The sequence below is a fragment of the Astatotilapia calliptera genome, chromosome 19, assembly GCF_900246225.1.
Source record: "Astatotilapia calliptera chromosome 19, fAstCal1.2, whole genome shotgun sequence".
NCBI lineage: Eukaryota > Metazoa > Chordata > Actinopteri > Cichliformes > Cichlidae > Astatotilapia > Astatotilapia calliptera.
The window spans coordinates 6,949,868-6,955,682 of record NC_039320.1 but is presented as its reverse complement, the minus strand read 5'-3'; the positions used below and the strand labels follow the sequence as shown (position 1 = coordinate 6,955,682).

Sequence of the window (5,815 nt, the reverse complement as noted above, 5' to 3'; positions counted from 1 at the left end):
ACATCAAAATTCAACATCATCTTAACACTTTTAGCCTTCGTGCTGTTGGGGAAAAGATCTGCACCAGCTTTTGTTTTGACAAGTGTGATAAAGTTCTTTATCTTCATGTCATAGAGATTATCAGTGGCAGTCAGCTTCAATAGTTGTGAACATTCTGGATGAATATTGTTTAAGAATGTTGTTATGAAAATCTGATCATTTCCTCCTTCAGGCATGCATGCCTCATTAGTCCAGCAGTGCGTGAAACGTTTCATAAAAACTAGAATGGATTCATCTGGCTTTTGCTTGCACATGGTTACTGCATTTAAATCAATTTTATCTCTAGACATTGTGAGCAGAAATTTCTTTAGATTTTGAAAAAAGGCTGTGATTTTGTCATCGTTTATCCACAAAAACGAGGTGGTGTTGGCTGCTTGGTCATTTTTAGGGTCTAGTTCCTCTACTTCTTCAATAAGCTGAGATTCAGTCACACCTGGAATTCATTGACATAATATATATCTATAATCAGGCCCACCCAAGTGGTGGTATCTGGTACTTCTCTGTAATGCAGAAACAAAGGCTGTAGGATTTTGTAGAGGATCGGGAAGTTCTTTAATGGTTGCTGCTAACTCTGAAATTTTAGGGGGTTGAATGCAACACATGTCCCCTATTATCATGAACGGGAGGGAGGTGCTGACGTCATTAAATTGTGATCCCTGCTTTTCTTTATAACAGGTGTTTTTGTGGGGGCCCTCTTGAGTTTTTTCCTCTTTTTTCTGCTTTAAGTAGTTCCTTATTAAATTTCTGGTTTTAGTTATTGCTTTTGGCACAGTTAAACCATTTGCTACTCTAGTGTGGCGCTGAACATGATTATCTATGACGGAAACTGCTTGCTGCAGTTCAGCTTCCGTACGTTCAGTTAAAGGATCTTTCATGATTTCCTCACACTCTGCCATTAACTGTTTTGTTTGCTTTTTATGTTCCTGTAACTCTCTTTCTCGTTCAGTGTATTCTCGTTCCTGTCTTTGATCTAGGTTAAACCAGTCATCTTCTTCTGATTTAGGTGTCATTTCAGTGCCTTCCTCACTCTTTTGGGATTCTGCTGTTATATCAGGATATACGCGCTGATGACGTGCAGCCGCCGCAGCAGCTATTAATTCTGTCTTTTCATCATAAGGCGGCGGAGACGTAGGTTGAACGGATGGGCATATAAGGCTAGTTTTTTCTGCAGTGGATTTACTAGAGCCTACACTGGCTTGATTTAAAGCATTTACGTCTGGCTCGGGTCCTTTTTTCCATAGCGGTAGCATGCGATTGATCACATCACGACATTCTATCATATATCTTTTACAGGACTTTTTAATCAGCCTACTTTCCTTATCACAAATAGTATTTAACATTTCTACTGACCTGTTTTCTGGCGATAATCGTTCGGGATAGGGCTCCGGAAATAAATTAGGATGCATTAAACTTACAGTTCTTAAGTTCGAGACGAAATCAGTCACGTAAGCACTTCCGCATGTTCTGGATACGTAATCATGGAAGTCTTCATTGATTCGCGAACGTGGGTTACACGTAACCGGAAGTGGGAGTCGTACTGAGCCGCTATTTGTGATTTTATATTTTTTTTTTCGGTTTTACAGTTAATTTTGAGTTTTTATCGGACCCGTCTAAGGTCTTTGAATTATTCTGACCCATGGTCAGTGATTTCCAGAGGGGTTTAGACGCTTTGAAGGATTTAAGTTAGTTTTTTTTTTTGCTGTGGCACACCTGAGGTTACTTGATTTTTTTGCTAGCAATTTTATCTTTTTAGTGAGCAACTTCTCGTTTTATGACCACAGGCAACTTCCTGTGTCCTTTCTGCTGGTGAGCAACTTCTTAGTTTATGACAGCAGGCAACTTCCTGTGTCCTTTCTGCTTTTATTTACAAAACAACAGGCAACTTCCTGTGTTTCTATGTGGGCCACTAACGAAGGCTCCTCAGCGTATCCCACTTGTTACTATGTGGGCCACTGAAGAAGGCCTCGTCAGCGTATCCCGTTTCTATGTGGATCACTGAGAAAGGCATAACACAGTCTTATAAAATAAAAGACGAGTGCCTACCTTCGTCAGGATCCCACTTCTGACACCAAAATTGAAGGAAACGGTTTCCAGGGCCTAATCTGTGGATCGACTTCCTTCGAGGCGTGGACGTCTATCAGCAGAGAATGTACCTTCACCTATCAGCAGAGAATGTCCCTTAGTCTGTAACACAGTCAAATATATTCTCAAGTAATATTCAAGCATGCCATTCAGCGTGTTAGTACGAGCTCGGGAGCAGCTTGGGAGAACAAGAAAACAGAGACTGCTTTAGATTGTCTTCCCAAAGTGACTCAACTTTATTCACAAGTACAACAGTTTATATAGAGGGTAAAATTCATGAGACAGCAGATTATCAGTTTAAACCAGTACAGACCAAGATAAGGGAGCGTCTTCCTGCCCTTGGGTGAAGAAGCATCCTTTGTGTAGTTTATTAGTTCAGCTACAATTGTGATTATCTCAGCGACATATTTTCAAGGCACAAAACAAAGAGTTCTTTCATTAGTGAAAACTGAAACAAACCATTTGGCCTTCAACAGGCGTCTAAAAGATTAAGAAACTAATGTAGCTGAGGGAGTGATCTCTGTGGTATTTCAACCTTGTACCAGCCTGTGATTCTCACACATCAATTCTTGGGTCAAAGAGAAAAATAACTAAAACAAAGGGGCCTTATTGAATGACAGAGTTTTCCTGCATAATGTCACTATAAAACAATATCCAGTAAATGCTACCATGGTACTAAAATACCTAACAAATAACATTTTATTATAAGCAAGCAGGAATAACGTTGATGAACATGCTGTATTATTTTTCCGCTGTAGTTCCTCACTGTGACCGCTGGAGGGCAGTAGAAACTCAACACTCAACACTCAAACACAAACACCACAGAGCAGTTTCTGTTTGAGAGATTATTATATTATCTTATGCCACGTTATACCCCTAATTAAAGATGGTGAAAGTATTATGTAGTTTTAGTTTGCATTATTCTCCTGTACTTAGAAGAAGGTGATAACTATTACATTTATTAGACTGCTGATTTATTGTGAATGAATGATATTGTTTTATGATACATGAGACTGCTGTGTTATAAGAAATATTGTTTTCAGAGAATCGTGGCCTTATTTGTCTGATTAGAAAAGAACAGAACATACTGCACAGGAAGCCAAGGTCATAACTTAGGCTCACTGAGAAAGAAAGAATGTGGATGTTTAGCTGTGACCCTCTTCATGCACATCTCCCCATCCCGATGTACTGTGCAAAAGTGTGTGTATGGAATAATGAGAACTGTATGGAATAAGATGTCTGTGAAGGTTCTCAGTCATCCAGGTCATCGTAGTCAAAGGAGCTCATAAAGAAAAGCGTCTGGACTTAAATTGCTTGAAGACGTTTCACCTCTCATCCGAGAAGCTCTATACACAATTCATATCTGAATAATAAGATCACATTAGTTCCTGTGCTGATGTGATGGAAAGTTTGAGTGTGAGAAGCTGGGAGAAGTTAGTCTGTTGTTTCTGCTCTGATCAGAGGAACTACTCTATACTACAAGCCTCTGTTATAATTTAAGCAATTGATTTCAGGAGAATTTAATTCAGTCTACTTTGAAAAAGATCAAAACCTCTTTTTTTTTTTTGCTTTTCCTAGAATCATTACAGAAGTTGCCATTTATAATATCACACTGAGGTGTTCAGACCCAGAGCCTTTTTAAACACCCTCTGAGCATCATCAGCGAGCTCAGTGAGGAAATAATTCAGAGCTCTGTAGGTTGTGGTGAAGGAGAGGCTCATAGCCAGAGGGATTCCTATTAATGGAATCCACCTGGATCCTTCCTCTAGTGCCATGAGTGCACCTGTGCTGGTCAGTTGGGACAACACCTTCAGGAGGAGATCTTTGGTTATTTTTACTGCAGCCAGTGGTGACTTGAGGACATTAAGCAGCTCAGTGTAGGGCACACCCGAGCTGGCAGAGAATCTCTGCAGTGATGGCTTATCAAGCCCAAATCCAGCTACATAATCTATGACTAAATCAACCATCATGGTTAAGTCCATACAGCCGCAGACAGACCAGCCCAGTATTTTATTTTAGACTGAAAAGCTTCTTTCTTCTTGTTGATGATCTCCAGGTTGATGTTGGGCATGGCAAACAGCAGAGCATCTCTCTTGTGTGCAGGAAGGTCTCTCTCTAAGGTCTCATGTAAGAGAGAGAAATCGTACAGGTGGAGCTCGAAGCTGGACACCAGGAAGACCTGTGGAGACTTGATGCCTTGTCTCTGAAGACCTGAGTTATTAAAGAGATACAACAAGATTCAGAGTTTATGATTGAGTATCAGTAAGATCAGTAAAATGGTATTTACATAAACCATGTGGAGGGAAAAAAAAGAGCAAGAACATGTACAATGTAATTTTAATATTCAGTTTGCAAAATTAAACATTAAACAAATGATCCTGCACACCTCACTGTGGCTTCAGTGAAACAAGAACCCAATTACAAAGTTCAGAATTTAGAAAGGCTGCAAACAAGACTGAATTCAGTTGGTTAATTTGATTTTTAGTTTAATATTGTAATCTGTTGGGTGTTGTTCAGTGTTAATACTGAAAACAAACTTTAAAAAGAGCTTTTGCTTGTGAGAAATAGCTACACTTTCTTTTTTTACCACAGAAATGATTAACAAGGGAAACTCACATGATTGTTACCTGAGTTGGATGATGGACAAACAAATTCCTCTCACTTAGTGATAAAGGATTTTATAGGACACTAAGCTCCAATACAGTCTTGTCTGATTTTTTCAAGAGTCTTTTCTTCACTGCAGTCTTTCTTTCTTTTCTCTGCATTTTTATCGTTGTCAATCCTTGCGCGAACAAAGTAGAACTTTTTCTTCATCTTCTGAATCTCCTTTGCGAGGTTCATGTCATTTTCTGTGAAGCGACTGGCTGAGATGATGATGAAGAAGTCAAACTTCTCAAATCCAACACGTTCCAGGTACGTGTCAGATGGAAAATTTGGGGTACCAACTCCAGGGAGATCCCAGAATCTAACATTGGGATAGTTTGGATGGGAGTATTCTTTAACCTCCACGGTGGTTTCTGTAACACCAGTAGGAGCAGCTCTCTCATCGTCATCGGACAGCCCTCTGAGGGCATTAATAAAGGTGGATTTACCAGCTCCAGACGCCCCTGTGATGGCGATATTTAGTGGAACATTATTTTGCTTGTCTAAATATTCTTGAATCTTTGCAGCTGCTGCAGCAGTGTCGTTGGTCTTCAGGTCATCTTTAACTGCAGCAACTTCCTCTGGAAATGAATCATTTCGATCCTCCATGCTCATCTTTAAATACAAAAAGAAAGAGTATAAAAATCACTGCATTCTCTGCAACTACAGTGTGTATATGATCCTTGAGTGTGTGTGTATATATACACATATATACACACACACACACACACACACACACACACACACACACACACACACACACACACACACACACACATGTTTCTTCATTAGTTTCTTCATTAGTGATCGTTTTCTTGCGTCCACATTTTGGAAAAATATATATATAATTAAATGAATCAAATTGAATTGGAGGAAATGTAATTTTTGCACAGAGACAGAAACTGAAAAGACTCACCAAATGATGGAGTTTATCTGCGTGCTGTGATGGAGTGATGACAGGTTGGAGGTTGGTCCGCACACAGTAGAGTCTTGTAGCTTCTGCTGCTGTTTCCGACTCTGTGACCCAACTAATATTTGTCCTTTAGTCCCA

At 39.7% G+C, this 5,815-nt stretch overlaps 1 pseudogene; it reads right to left on the bottom strand.

Moving 5' to 3' along the window:
• Window positions 1–3,728: 3,728 nt before the first annotated feature.
• Window positions 3,729–5,376, bottom strand: LOC113012601 (interferon-inducible GTPase 5-like; annotated as a pseudogene).
• Between the last annotated feature and the right edge of the window lie 439 nt (window positions 5,377–5,815).